The following is a 15,534-nucleotide window of genomic DNA, read 5'->3' on the forward strand; positions in this document are numbered from 1 at the left end:
AGGAGAAACTGGCACAGGCTGTGTTCCTGGGACCGGTTCACTCAGCACAGCCTCACATCAACAAACCCAACAGGATAGGGTGGGGCAGCCATTAATGAGCATGTGTGTGTTCCATTGTGTGACTGTTTGCACTGGTGTAAGGGAATGTGGGGGAGTTAGCTTCCTGGGGCAGTTTGGACCCTAATGCAGTCTCTCTGATAGATTCCAATTCTCAGGCAGGGAGCTCTGACCTACTGCAGGATAGCCTGAGCTGCCTGATGAACATTTTCCCAGTCCTGGACTCTATCCCATCTCACCCTCAGAACAACACAAAGGGCAGTGCCTCAACTGAAGGGTACAGACCCACAGTAGGAAGTGTACACATTCTGTGATGGTGGGGTGGACAGCTCCTACATGTTAGATGCTAACAGAGGCAGGCTTCCTCGAGCCTGGAACCTGCTGCCCTGCACCCTTCAGTCACCCAGTACTGTATTATACATATATTAGGAACAAGACGGTAGCTAGAGAAAGAGTTGGTCCACTTAAGGACAAAGGAGGGAAATTATGTGCAGAACCAAAGGAAGTGGGTGAGATCCTTAATGAGTACTTTGCATCGGTATTCACAAAGGAGAGGGACATGTTGATTGCTGGTGTCTTGGAGCGGCATGTAAACCCTTTAGAACAAGTCAACATTACGAGGGAGGAAGTGTTACATGAATTAAAAAGCATTAAGGTTGACAAATCCCCAGGGCCAGATGGCATCAATCCCAGATTACTGAGGGAGACGAGATGAAATTGCTGGGCCTCTAACAGAAATCTTTGTTTCCTCATTGGCCACTGGTGAGGTCCCAGAGGATTGGAGGATAGCCAATGTTGTCTCGTTATTTAAGGGTAGCAAGGATAACCCAGGTAATTATAGGCCAGTGAGCTTAACATCAGTGACAGTGAAATTTTTGGAGAAGATTCTTAGAGATGGGATCTATACACATTTGGAAAATGGTCTTGTTAGTGACAAACGGCATGGTTTTGTACGAGGGGCGTCATGTCTCACTAATTTAATTGAGTTTTTTGAGGAGGTGACAAAAATGATTGACGAGGGAAGGGCCGTGGATGTTGTCTGCATGGACTTAGTAAAGCATTTGACAAGGTCCCTCATGGCAGGCTGGTGCAAAAGATTAAATCTCAGGATCAGGGGTGAACTAGCTAGATGGATTCAGAACTGGCTTGGCCATAGAAGATGGAGGGTGTTTTTCTGAATTGAGGTCTGTTCCGCAGGGATCAGTGCTTGGACCCTGGCTGTTTGTAATATATATAAATGACTTGGAAGAAAACATAGCTGGTCTGATTAGTAAGTTTGCGGATGATACAAAGATTGGCAGAGTTGCGGATAGTGATGAAGATTGTCGGAGAATACAGCAGGATAGAGATAGGCTGGAAAATTGGACGGAGAAATGGCAGATGGAATTTAAATTGGACAAATGCGAGGTGATGCATTTTGGTCGATCCAATTCAGGTGGGAGCTATAAAATGAATGGCAGAACCTTCAGGAGCATCGACACACAGAGAGATCTGGGAGTAACAGGTCCACAGATCCTTAAAAGTGGCAGCACAGGTGGAAAAAGATGGTGAAGAAAGCATGTGGCATGCTTTCCTTCATTGGACGGGGCGTCGAGTATAAAAGTTGGTAAATTATGTTAGCTCTATAAAACGTTGGTTAGGCCACATTTGGAATACTGTGTCCAATTCTGGTCACCACACTACCAGAAGGACGTGGAGGCTTTGGAGAGAGTGCAGAAAAGGTTTACCAGGATGTTGCCTGGTATGGAGGGTATGAACCATGAGGAGAGATTGAATAAACTGGGATTGTTCTCCCTGGAAAGACGGAGGCTGGGGGGCGACCTGATAGAAGTTTATAAAATTATGAGGGGTGTGGATAGGGTGAACAGTTGGAAGCTTTTTCCCAGGGGCCGGAATGACAATTACAAGGGGGCACAAGTTCAAGATAAGGGGGGAAAGGTTCAGTGGAGATGTGCGGGGGAAGTTTTTTACACAGAGGGTGGTGGGATGCACTGCCACTGGTTGAGGCAGATACATTAGCCACATTTAAGGCTTATCTTGATAGGCATATGAACAAACGGGGAATAGAGGGATATAAGCAGTTGATCGAGATAGGACAACGTGACCAGCACAGATTTGGAGGGCCGAATGGCCTGTTCTTCTGCTTTATTTGTATTCCAGTGTATAGTGACAGACCTGTCCATATCAGTACTGTACCCCAGTGTCATACAGTGATAGACCCATCCCTACCAGTACTGCACCTCAGTGTTATACAGTGACAGACCCGTCCCCACCAGTACTGTACCCCAGTGTTATACAGTGACAGACCCGTCCCCACCAGTACTGTATCCCAGTGTTATACAGTGGCAGACCTGTCCCCACCAGTACTGTACCCCAGTGTTATACAGTGACAGACCTGTCCCCGCCAGTACTGTACCCCAGTGTTATACAGTGACAGATCCGTCCCCGCCAGTACTGTACCCCAGTGTTATACAGTGACAGATCCGTCCCCACCAGTACTGTACCCCAGTGTTATACAGTGACAGATCCGTCCCCACCAGTACTGTACCCGAGTGTGAAACAGTGACAGATCCATCCCCACCAGTACTGTACCCCAGTGTTATACAGGGACAGACCTGTCCCCACAGTACTGTACCCCAGTGTTATACAATGACAGACCCATCCCCACCAGTACTGTACCCCAGTGTTATACAATGACAAACCCATCCCCACCAGTACTGTACCCCAGTGTCACAGTGACAGACTAGTTCCCACCAGTACTGTACCCCAGTGTTATACAGCGACAGACCCATCCCCATCAGTACTGTACCCGAGTGTGAAACAGTGACAGACCCATCCCCACCAGTACTGTACCCCAGTGTTATACAGTGACAGACCCGTCCCCACCAGTACTGTACTCCAGTGTTATACAGTGACAGACCCGTCCCCACCAGTACTGTACCCCTGTGTTATACAGCGACAGACCTATCCCCACCAGTACTGTACCCCAGTGTTATACAGTGACAGACCTGTCCCCACCAGTATTGTACCCCAGTGTTATACAGTGACAGACCCGTCCCCACCAGTACTGTACCCCAGTGTGAAACAGCAAGTATATACAATGAGTGACACTTTGTAGATTGTAGAGTTCGGCAAGGGCCCATTGTGCCTCTGTCAGATCTTTGAATAGTTTCAAATAATTTCGCTGTGTCAAAATGGTTCTTTTTCAAGCATGATTTCTGTTCCCACTCTTCAAATCCCTGAAATGTATTTGAGTGAAACGAAAAGATTGCAAACAGCCAGTGGTTAATGGAGAGCCGCACCTCAGTCTGCATCTCGCAGGTACTTTATCTTTCTTCATGGACAGGAGAAACCGGTTTGGGGAGGTCTGTCCTTTCACTGAGACGCTGTTAGCCTGTGGTCAGAAATTAAAAGGCACCTTCCCACCAAGTGTGTTGCCACCTGCCTGAACACACATTGCACAGCCAAGAGCCTCCGGTTAAAAACTATTAATGCTGTAAACATTGAACAGCCCTCAGTGGCTGAGTGAAGGTACAGGTTAATATTTCAGCACTGTAGCCAGATTGCCTCTGAGCTTTCAGGGGCTGGTGAACCTGTTTTCTGTCTGTGCCCAGCTTATCTGAACATGTGAGAGAGAATGTCCGTACATGCAGTGGAAAGTTTCATATTTATTTGTTTGAATACAAGTATGTACTTCTTTGAATGAGGGAGTGTGTGTGTTTGTGAAGATATGTGTGGAAAAGGTCCAACTGCCTGAATCATAATCTATCAGATGTGGTTTGCTATTACTCTGAAATTTGGTTTTGACTGAATTGTGTCAAGTTCCCATTTTTTACATCTGTGTTCCAGCTATTTTTCAAAACAGGAAGTGTGAATTTAAAGGTTTATTTTGCAATAAGATTTCATTTAACTCTGATAACTCGGTTCCCCGCAGCAGTTAATTTCCAAAATTCCTTACGTCTCACATTTTGTTTGCCTCCAGTTTATTCCAATCCCTCACTGTCTCAGCTCAGCCACCCACACCCTCCTTCCAAGTTCCACCCGCCAGTATTGTTCCAGTTGCCTCAGCTGTACAGTGAAGGAGGTGTTAACCAGGCTTCCTGTTCCCAGCTCCTACTGTCCAGTAACTCCTGTTGTAATGTTCAGACTCTAGTTTGAGGACAGGATTAGTTTCATCTGAGCTAAATATCCCAGCGTCTAGGCTGTCAAGGGGGCAGCTGCAAACAGCTTGCTTTGTGGAGATGGTAATGTCAACACAGGTTTCTCTGGGGCACGGCTCCTCTTTCTGGTCTCCCAATGTTACTGACTCCATTTGGATGTGATCGCTGCGACTGTAAGACAATGAATTTTGATTCCAATCAAATAAACTGAACAAACTCGGGGACAAAGCAAGAAGGAATCTGCCCAAAACAAAAGACAAAGCATACTTAAAACATCGAACCACATTGTGATTAAAGGGGTCATTTATACACTCGCGTCCCCGTGGAGCTCAACGAGTACGGAAAGCCTGTGGACTCTGCATGCTCCCTCTCCAGGGACACCCGGCCACATCCATAGCTGCAATAAAGGGACGGACAGTCAGATAGACGACCCCTCGGTTGCCCGCTGCCTGGACCTGTTTAATGAATGTCTGTCACCACCCAAAGGACTTCACAGCCAATCACCTTGTTTTGAAGTATGATCACTATTGTATGAAGCATAGCAGCCAATCCTGCAACCTGATAAATCGATAACCATTGCTGCAAACTGCACCCATTTCTTGGGTATAAAAATGAGAAAGCAAACCAACATAACCCATGACCTACTGAATAGGGCAGGTGATAGCCGAGTGGTATTATTGCTTGTCTATTAATCCAGAAACTCGGCTCATGTTCTGGGGATCCGGGTTTGAATCCCGTCACGGCAGATGGTGGAATTTAAATTCAATAAAAAATATCTGGAATTAAGAATCTACTGATGACCATGAAAACATTGTCGATTGTTGCAAAAACCCATCTGGCTCACTAACGTCCTTTAGGGAAGGAAATCTGCCGTCCTTACCTGGTCTGGCCTACATGTGACTCCAGAGCCACAACAATGTGGTTGATTCTTAACTGTCCTCCTGAAATGGCTGAGTGAGATACTCAGTTTCAAGGGCAACTAGGGATGGGCAATAGATGCTGCGCCCAGCCAGCGACACGCATGCCCCACGAATGAATAACAATATCATAGCAACAGGGAGTGGGTGGGGACATGAAAAAAAATCATCTTGTGTAAATTGGAAGTCTAAAAGACGCCAGTTTCTGCAACAACAATTTGTTAAATATCGTGCGAAAGACAGAGAGCTGGAGGACGGAGAGAAGCTGAGCTTTCAGTCTCTGAGCTGGGCTGGGATACTGCTGAATGTCTTCCATTTGCTGTATGTGCGGATTCTGAGCTCTCAGTGCGGGAAAGTGGGATTCTGAGCCCTCCCCCACCCCCAGTGTGTAGGATGCTGTCGTCAGACGATGTCACTGTTGCCATAGTGACAGATTGTGGCCTTTCTGTCTTAAGCTGGTGCTGATGTAAAGAGAAACTCCAAGGTAACATTCCCCAGGGCCCACTTATTTTTAGTCCTACGTCAGTGATATCCGGTGAAACTTGGGTCTGATGAATTTGTGACGTCCAAGACTCATCCATTCCCTGGATGTTTCTGGAGAATGATGCAGAGATCAGATCACACACGCTACCCACCTGAATTCAGCAAATTTCTGCCCTGTTCCTGTAAAGTGTCAGTCCCGTAAATTGAATGAAGTGCAGCTTTCCATGTCTGCTTTTTTGCCTCTTCACAGATTGTGGGGCTGGTTGGAGAGCAGACAGGGATCAGAGGGCGAGGATGGGGTAGTGGTGTGAGGTTGGGGATGAGGATACAATACAGGACAATAAACATGCTAAAGAATGGATACAGCACGCAATGGAGCTTAAATTATATAACAACCAATTGCTCAGGTCCAAGCTCTGCAGTCCTGCCACGTCCAGCCATGAATGGTGGTGGACAATTAAATAACTCACTGGAGGAGGAGGAGGCTCCACAAATATCCCCATCCTCAATGGTGGAGGGGCCCAGCACATCAGCGCAAAAGATAAGACTGAAGCATTCGCACCAAGCTTCAGCCAGAACATCCAAGAGGATGATCCATCTCTCCTCCTGAATTCCCCGCAATCATAGGTGTAAGTCCTCAGCCAATTCGATTCACCACACACAAGAAATTATTGATGTCACAAAGGTTATGACAACATCCCGATTGTATTATTGAACTTTCTGCGCTCCGAGCCAAGTTATTCCAGTACAGTTACAACACTGGCATCTACATGGCAATGTGGAAAGTTGCCCAGGTATGTCCTGTACACAAGAAACAGAACAAATCCAACCCGGCCAATTACCACCTTATCAGTAAAGTGATGGAAGGGGTCATTGCAGTGCTATCAAGCGGCACTTACTCAGCAATAACCTGCTCACTGATGCTCAGTTTGGGTTCCGCCAGGGTCAGTCAACTCCTGACCTCATTACAGCCTTGGTTCAAATATGGACAAAAGAGCTGAACTCCAGCGGTGAGAGTGACAGCCTTTGACATCAAGGAAACATTTGACCAAGTTTGGCATCAAGGAGTCCCAGCAAAATGAGTCAATGGGAAGCCAGGGGAAATCTCTCCACTGGTTGGAGTCAGACAAGGCACAAAGGAAGATGGTTGTACCCCAGTGAGAGTCAGTGTGTGTGGAAGCCGTACCCCAGTGAGAGTCAGTGTGGGACCCGTACCCTAGTGAGAGTCAGTGTGTGTGGAACCCGTACCCCAGTGAGAGTCAGTGTGTGTGGAACCCGTACCCCAGTGAGAGTCAGTGTGGGTGGGACTCGTACCCCAGTGAGAGTCAGTGTGTGTGGAACCCGTACCCCAGTGAGAGTCAGTGTGTGTGGGACCCGTACCCCAGTGAGAGTCAGTGTGTGTGGAACCCGTGCCCCAGTGAGAGTCAGTGTGTGTGGAACCCGTACCCCAGTGAGAGTCAGTGTGTGTGGGACCCGTACCCCAGTGAGAGTCAGTGTGTGTGGGACCCTTACCCCAGTGAGAGTCAGTATGTGTGGAACCCGTACCCCAGTGAGAGTCAGTGTGTGTGGGACCCGTACCTCAGTGAGAGTCAGTGTGTGTGGAACCCGTACCCCAGTGAGAGTCAGTGTGTGTGGGACCCGTACCCCAGTGAGAGTCAGTGTGTGTGGGACCTGTACCCCAGTGAGATTCAGTGTGTGTGGAACCCGTACCCCAGTGAGAGTCAGTGTGTGTGGAACCCGTACCCCAGTGAGAGTCAGTGTGTGTGGAACCCGTGCCCCAGTGAGAGTCAGTGTGTGTGGAACCCGTACCCCAGTGAGAGTCAGTGTGTGTGGGACCCGTACCCCAGTGAGAGTCAGTGTGTGTGGGACCCTTACCCCAGTGAGAGTCAGTATGTGTGGAACCCGTACCCCAGTGAGAGTCAGTGTGTGTGGGACCCGTACCCCAGTGAGAGTCAGTGTGTGTGGAACCCGTACCCCAGTGAGAGTCAGTGTGTGTGGGACCCGTACCCCAGTGAGAGTCAGTGTGTGTGGGACCTGTACCCCAGTGAGATTCAGTGTGTGTGGGACCCGTACCCCAGTGAGAGTCAGTGTGTGTGGAACCCGTACCCCAGTGAGAGTCAGTGTGTGTGGGACCCGTACCCCAGTGAGAGTCAGTGTGTGTGGGACCTGTACCCCAGTGAGAGTCAGTGTGTGTGGGACCCGCACCCCAGTGAGAGTCAGTGTGTGTGGAACCCGTACCCCAGTGAGAGTCAGTGTGTGTGGGACCCGTACCCCAGAGAGAGTCAGTGTGTGTGGGACCCGTACCCCAGTGAGAGTCAGTGTGTGTGGGACCCGTACCCCAGAGAGAGTCAGTGTGTGTGGGACCCGTACCCCAGTGAGAGTCAGTGTGTGTGGGACCCGTACCCCAGTGAGAGTCAGTGTGTGTGGGACCCGTACCCCAGTGAGAGTCAGTGTGTGTGGAACCCGTACCCCAGTGAGAGTCAGTGTGTGTGGAACCCGTACCCCAGTGAGAGTCAGTGTGTGTGGGACCCGTACCCCAGTGAGAGTCAGTGTGTGTGGGACCTGTACCCCAGTGAGAGTCAGTGTGTGTGGGACCCGCACCCCAGTGAGAGTCAGTGTGTGTGGAACCCGTACCCCAGTGAGAGTCAGTGTGTGTGGGACCCGTACCCCAGAGAGAGTCAGTGTGTGTGGGACCCGTACCCCAGTGAGAGTCAGTGTGTGTGGGACCCGTACCCCAGAGAGAGTCAGTGTGTGTGGGACCCGTACCCCAGTGAGAGTCAGTGTGTGTCGGACCCGTACCCCAGTGAGAGTCAGTGTGTGTGGGACCCGTACCCCAGAGAGAGTCAGTGTGTGTGGAACCCGTACCCCAGTGAGAGTCAGTGTGTGTGGGACCCGTACCCCAGTGAGAGTCAGTGTGTGTGGGACCCGTACCCCAGTGAGAGTCAGTGTGTGTGGAACCCGTACCCCAGTGAGAGTCAGTATGTGTGGGACCCGTACCCCAGAGAGAGTCAGTGTGTGTGGGACCCGTACCCCAGTGAGAGTCAGTGTGTGTGGGACCCGTACCCCAGTGAGAGTCAGTGTGTGTGTGACCCGTACCCCAGTGAGAGTCAGTGTGTGTGGGACCCGTACCCCAGTGAGAGTCAGTGTGTGTGGGACCCGTACCCCAGTGAGAGTCAGTGTGTGTGGGACCCGTACCCCAGTGAGAGTCAGTGTGTGTGGGACCTGTACCCCAGTGAGAGTCAGTGTGTGTGGAACCCGTGCCCCAGTGAGAGTCAGTGTGTGTGGGGCCCGTACCCCAGTGAGAGTCAGTGTGTGTGGAACCTGTACCCCAGTGAGAGTCAGTGTGTGTGGGACCCATACCCCAGTGAGAGTCAGTGTGTGTGGAACCCATACCCCAGTGAGAGTCAGTGTGTGTGGGACCCGTACCCCAGTGAGAGTCAGTGTGTGTGGGACCCGTTCCCCAGTGAGAGTCAGTGTGTGTGGAACCCGTACCCCAGTGAGAGTCAGTGTGTGTGGAACCCGTACCCCAGTGAGAGTCAGTGTGTGTGGGACCCATACCCCAGTGAGAGTCAGTGTGTGTGGAACCCGTACCCCAGTGAGAGTCAGTGTGTGTGGAACCCGTACCCCAGTGAGAGTCAGTGTGTGTGGGACCCGTTCCCCAGTGAGAGTCAGTGTGTGTGGAACCCGTACCCCAGTGAGAGTCAGTGTGTGTGGGACCCGTTCCCCAGTGAGAGTCAGTGTGTGTGGAACCCGTACCCCAGTGAGAGTCAGTGTGTGTGGAACCCGTACCCCAGTAAGAGTCAGTGTGTGTGGAACCCTTACCGGAGTGAGAATTGGCTCATTGTTGAGAGAACCAGAAATATTTCTTGCTGATCAGACCTTCTTATTGCTTAAATGATTATTGTTGATAATCAGTTACTGATTAAGCAGTTTTGTGATTAATAACTGAGATTGTGAGTTACCGAAAACAAACAGCACGTGTTCCTAAGAACAGGGGGTGTGTAACTTGTACACTCCCATCACGGAAATGGCTGACTCCCTCAGGGTAACCACACATATCACCAAATGAGAAACTAGTTTCAGTATTAACCCTTTCATGACCACAGCAAGGTTTAAAGATGAAACTAAATCACAGTCCAGACCCATTGATCAAGCAGTTGCACTAGCACAGTGGTTACATCAGTAAATCAGAGAATGCAAGTTTGTATACCAGGGAACTCATACACTGATGAGAGTGAGTGTGTGTGGAACCTGTACTTCAGTGAGAGTCAGTGTGTGTGGAACCTGTACTTCAGTGAGAGTCAGTGTGTGTGGGACCCGTACCCCAATGAGAGTCAGTGTGTGTGGAACCTGTACCCCAGTGAGAGTCAGTGTGTGTGGGACCTGTACCCCAATGAGAGTCAGTGTGTGTGGAACCTGTACCCCAGTGAGAGTCAGTGTGTGTGGGACCTGTACCCAGTGAGAGTCAGTGTGTGTGGGACCCGTACCCCAATGAGAGTCAGTGTGTGTGGGACCCGTACCCCAATGAGAGTCAGTGTGTGTGGGACCCGTACCCCAGTGAGAGTCAGTGTGTGTGGGACCTGTACCCAGTGAGAGTCAGTGTGTGTGGGACCTGTACCCAGTGAGAGTCAGTGTGTGTGGGACCAGTGAGAGTTTTCATTTCCAAGCAAGTTCAGTATTGAATGGGTTAAAAAGTAACAGAATGTGTTGCCCTCACCTCTGAGTGTGATATCTTTCCACCTCCAGTTCGATGATGGAAATATATCAGAATGTTAAACAGCCGTTTGGGAATCCCCGAAGATAATGTCAACTCTGTGTGAAACTGTGCCACTGGGCCAAGGCTTGGACCGTGAGAAACAGGTCCTTCCCATCACTGAATCAGCTTTCTGAACTGCACAGTTGTTAAATCTTCCACCCCCAATTCGAATGAATGTCACATCCAAAAGTCAAGATGTGATTGTTACACAACAGACAATATTGAAAATGAGAGTCTGTGCTTTCAAGGGTTCCTGTCACCCCTTGATGGTGTCTCTCTCTCTGGTGACCATAACAAAGCCGAGAATTTGATGTTCTTGGCATCAAAAAGCCTATCAATAAAGAGAGCGGCTGCTGTCTGTACAGAATCTAAGTGGAAATCTCTCTGCAGGCACTTCCCCGAGGTCAAATGTGACAATGAGTAACACTGAGGAAAGAGAGGATGTTAGCGCCACAGGCCAACAGGTTGGCCAGAAGCAAGTTTTAATCAGTGTTTTAAGGGAAGAAAGAGCGGTGGGATGATTCAGGGAGAAAATCAGGGAGAGCTCAGATGTCGTGATCTCAGGATTACTCCCAGTTCCACACGTTAGCAAGAGCAGGAACAAGAGAACCGACCAAATGAACAGGTGGTTGGAGAGATTGTGTAGTCGGGGGGGCTGGGTTCAGTTCACAGGACCATAGAATCCTTACAGTGCAGAAGGAGGCCATTCGGCCCATCGAGTCTGCACTGAAACTCTGACAGAGTATCTTACCCAGGCCTTTCTCCCCACCTTATCCCCATAGGCCCACACATTTATCATGGCAAATCCACCTAACCTGCAAACCTTTGGACTGTGGGAGGAAACCAGAGCTCACAGAGGAAACTCCACACAGACAGTGACCTGAGGCCGGAATTGAAACCGGGTCCCTGGCGCTGTGTGAGGCAGCAATGAACAAAGAACAATACAGCACAGGAACAGGCCCTTCGGCCCTCCAAGCCCGCACCACTCCCTGGTCCAAACTAGACCATTCTTTTGTATCCCTTCATTCCCACTCCGTTCATGTGACTATCTAGATAAGTCTTAAATGTTCCCAGTGTGTCCGCCTCCACCACCTTGCCCGGCAGCGCATTCCAGGCCCCCACCACCCTCTGTGTAAAATACGTGCTTCTGATATCCATGTCAAACCTCCCCTCCCCCCCCTCACCTTGAACCTATGCCCCTCGTGAACGTCACCACCGACCTGGGAAAAAGCTGCCCACCATTCACCCTATCTATGCCTTTCATAATTTTATACACCTCTATTAGGTCACCCCTCATCCTCTGTCTTTCCAGTAAGAACAACCCCAGTTTACCCAATCTCTCCTCATAACTAAGCCCTTCCATACCAGGCAACATCCTGGTAAACCTCCTCTGCACTCTCTCTAAAGCCTCCACGTCCTTCTGGTAGTGTGGCGACCAGAACTGGGCGCAGTATTCCAAATGCAGCCGAACCAACGTTCTATACAACCGCAACATCAAACCTCAACTTTTATACTCTATGCCCCGTCCTATAAAGGCAAGCATGCCATATGCCTTATTCACTACCTTCTCCACCTGTGACGTCACCTTCAAGGATCTGTGGACTTGCACACCCAGGTCCCTCTGCGTATCTACACCCTTTATGGTTCTGCCATTTATCGTATAGCTCCCCCCTACGTTAGTTCTACCAAAATGCATCACTTCGCATTTATCTGGATTGAATTCCATCTGCCATTTCTTTGCCCAAATTTCCAGCCTATCTCTATCCTTCTGTAGCCTCTGACAATGTTCCTCACTATCTGTAAGTCCAGCCATTTTCGTATCATCCGCAAACTTACTGATCACCCCAGTTACACCTTCTTCCAGATCGTTTATATAAATCACAAACAGCAGAGGTCCCAATACAGAGCCCTGTGGAACACCACTAGTCACAGGCATCCAGCCGGAAAAAGACCCTTCCACTACCACCCTCTGTCTTCTGTGACCAAGCCAGTTCTCCACCCATCTAGCCACCTCCCCCTTTATCCCATGAGATCCAACCTTTTGCACCTACCTACCATGAGGGACTTTGTCAAACGCTTTACTAAAGTCCATATAGACAACATCCACGGCTCTTCCCTCATCAACCATTCTAGTCACTTCTTCAAAAAACTCCACCAGGTTAGTGAGGCATGACCTCCCTCTCACAAAACCATGCTGACTAACGTTAATGAGTTTATTCCTTTCTAAATGCGCATACATCCTATCTCTAAGAATCCTCTCCCACAACTTCCCGACCACGGACGTCAAGCTCACTGGCCTATAATTTCCCGGGTTATCCTTCCTACCCTTCTTAAATAACGGGACCACATTAGCTATCCTCCAATCCTCTGGGACCTCACCTGTGAGAAGTTTAACAACACCAGGTCAAAGTCCAACAGGTTTATTTGGTAGCAAAAGCCACACAAGCTTTCGGAGCTCCAAGCCCCTTCTTCAGGTGAGTGGGAATTCTGTTCACAAACAGGGCATATAAAGACAACATCCTCACCTGTGTCCAGTGACGAGACAAAGATTTGCGTCAGAGGCCCAGCGATTTCATCTCTCGTCTCCCTGAGCAGCCTTGGATAGATTCCATCAGGCCCTGGGGATTTGTCAGTCTTTATATTCCCTAAAAAACCTAACACTTCCTCCCTTGTAATGGAGATTTTCTCTAATGGGTCAACACTCCCCTCCGAGACACTCCCAGTCAACACATCCCTCTCCTTTGTGAATACCAACGCAAAGTATTCATTTTAGGATCTCCCCTACTTCTTTGGGCTCTAAGCATAATTCCCCACTTTTGTCCCTGAGAGGTCCGATATTTTCCCTGACAACTCTTTTGTTCCTAACGTATGAATAAAATGCTTGGGATTCTCTTTAATCCTGTCTGCCAAGGGCATTTCGTGACCCCTTTTTGGCCTTCTAATTCCTCGTTTGAGTTCTTTCCTACTTTCTTTGTATTCCTCCAGAGCTCCCTCTGTTTTTAGCTGCCTGGACCTAACGTACGCATCTCTTTTCTTTTTGACCAATCCCTCAATTTCCCTGGTTATCCACGGTTCTCGAATCCTACCCTTCCTATCCTTTTTTACAGGCACATGCCTATCCTGCAGCCCGAACAACTGTTCCTTAAAAGACTCCCACATGCCAGATGTGGATTTACCCTCATACAGCCTCTCCCGATCAACAGCTGCCAATTTCTGCCTAATCCCACTAAAGTTAGCCTTTCCCCAATCCAACACCTTACCCTTGGGACACCACTCATCCTAACAGAATTGTGGTCACTATTTGCCACATGTTCCCCTACCAAAACTTTGAAGACCTGACCGGGCTCATTCCCCAGTACTAGGTCCAGTATAGCCCCCTCTCTAGTCGGGCTATCTACATATTGTTCCAAAGAACCTTCCTGTACGCATTATACAAATGCCTCCCCATTCAGACTCCCAGCCCTACGCGATTTCCAGTCTATACCAGGGAAATTGAAGTCTCCCACTACAACAACCCTATTTTTCCTGCACCTATCCATTAGCTCCTGACATATCCGTTCTTCCACTTCCCTTGGGCTGTTGGGGGGCCTGTAGTATACCCCCAACATAGTGACTGCGCCCTTCCTGTTTCTGAGCTCCACCCACAGTGACTCGTTACACGACCCCTCTGAATTGTCCTCCCTCTGCACCGCTGTAATATGCTCTCTAACTAATACTGCTACTCCCCCACCTCTTTTGGCCCCTCCTCTGTCTCGCCTAAAACACTTGTACCCTGGAATATTCAGTTGCCAGTCCTGTCCCTCTTTCAACCAAGTCTCTGTCACCGCAACCACATCCAAACTCCTCGTAAGCATTAAGGCCCTAAGTTCGTCTGTCTTACCTGCTACGCTCCTTGCGTTGAAGTATAAGCACACCAGACCTCCAGGCCCAGTGAGGTCATCCTCCCCCAGAGTGCTCTTCTTCTTTGCCAGCCTTGTCCCAGCCCCAAGCTCGTCCCCAGCCTCTACACTTGTAGACCTAATTTTTTGATCCCCACCCCCCTGCCATACTAGTTTAAACCCACTCGAACTGCACTAGCAAAACTCCCAGCCAGGATATTCGTGCCCTTCCAATTTAGTTGTGACCCGTCCTTCTTGTACAGGTGCCCTCCTCTCTTGAAAACTTCCCAGTGATCCAGGAATATGAAGCCCTCCCTCCTGGACCAGTCCTTTAGCCAAGCGTTCAATTGTACTAACTCCCTATTCTTAGCCTCACTGGCACGAGGCATTGGGAGCAGCCCAGAGATTGCCACTCTGGAGGCCCTACTTTTTAGCCTATTTCCCAACTCCCTGAATTGCTCTCGTAGGATCCCCCTGCTCTTCCTATCTACGTCATTTGCACCAATGTGTACAATGACATCCGTTTCTTTATCCTCCCCTTTTAATATGCCTCCTTTCCACTAATGCTAACCACTGTGCCACCGTGCCAGTTCTGGAGAAGGTGGGACCTGTGCAAACAAGACGGGCTTCACCCAGGCAGACCTGGCACCCATGTCCTTGCGGGGGCTTTCACGAGTTCTATTGGGGAGTAGTTAAACGAGTGTGGCAGGAGGGTGGGATCCCAGGAATAGGATCAGATAGGTCAGATACAGATCAGGAAAATGGAGGCAGAACATTAGCTCGTGATGTTGAAGATGTCGTGATAGACTTGGAATTACAGGAGAAGCAAAGTTTAAAATGTTTCCAGCAAGGGACATTGATGGGGTTAAACCGTTCATACTTCAATGCAAGGAGTATTACAGACAAGGTAGATGAGTTAAGGGCACAGGTAGACATTTGGCAGCATAATGTCATTGCTATAACGGAAACCTGGCTAAAGGAGAAGCAAAATTGTCAGCTCAGTATCCCTGGATGTAGAGTCTTCAGACACAATAGAGTGGGAGATAAAAGGAGGGAGTGTAGCACTATGGTTAAAGAATCAACTCCAGTTGAGGGAAGGATGACACACTGAATGGGTCAACAGACGAGACTTTATGGGTTGAGCTTAGAAATCATAAAGGGGCAGTCACACCACTGGGAGTTTATTCCACACCCCCAAATAGTGAAAGGGAGATAGAAGAACAAACATGAAGTCAAATTTCTGCCTGTGAGAACAAGAGGGCAATAATAGTGGGAGACTTTAA

General features: G+C 49.2%; 1 protein-coding gene across 3 annotated transcripts in view; it reads left to right on the plus strand.

Moving 5' to 3' along the window:
• The window catches only part of LOC144479602 (uncharacterized), a 62,529-nt gene that overhangs the window by 367 nt on the left and 46,628 nt on the right, over positions 1–15,534 (plus strand). Inside the window, exon 1 of one of the 3 annotated variants that reach the window (XM_078198508.1) lies at positions 4,432–4,732. The exons of 1 other annotated variant lie outside the window; for it this stretch is intronic. The gene's annotated coding sequence lies outside the window, so the exon portion shown is untranslated. Of the gene's footprint in view, positions 1–4,431; positions 4,733–6,306; positions 6,412–15,534 lie in introns of those variants that run through there. One more of the 3 variants, XM_078198509.1, reaches the window with a different exon arrangement.

This window comes from Mustelus asterias, chromosome 26 (genome assembly GCF_964213995.1).
Source record: "Mustelus asterias chromosome 26, sMusAst1.hap1.1, whole genome shotgun sequence".
NCBI classification, from domain to species: Eukaryota; Metazoa; Chordata; class Chondrichthyes; order Carcharhiniformes; family Triakidae; genus Mustelus; species Mustelus asterias.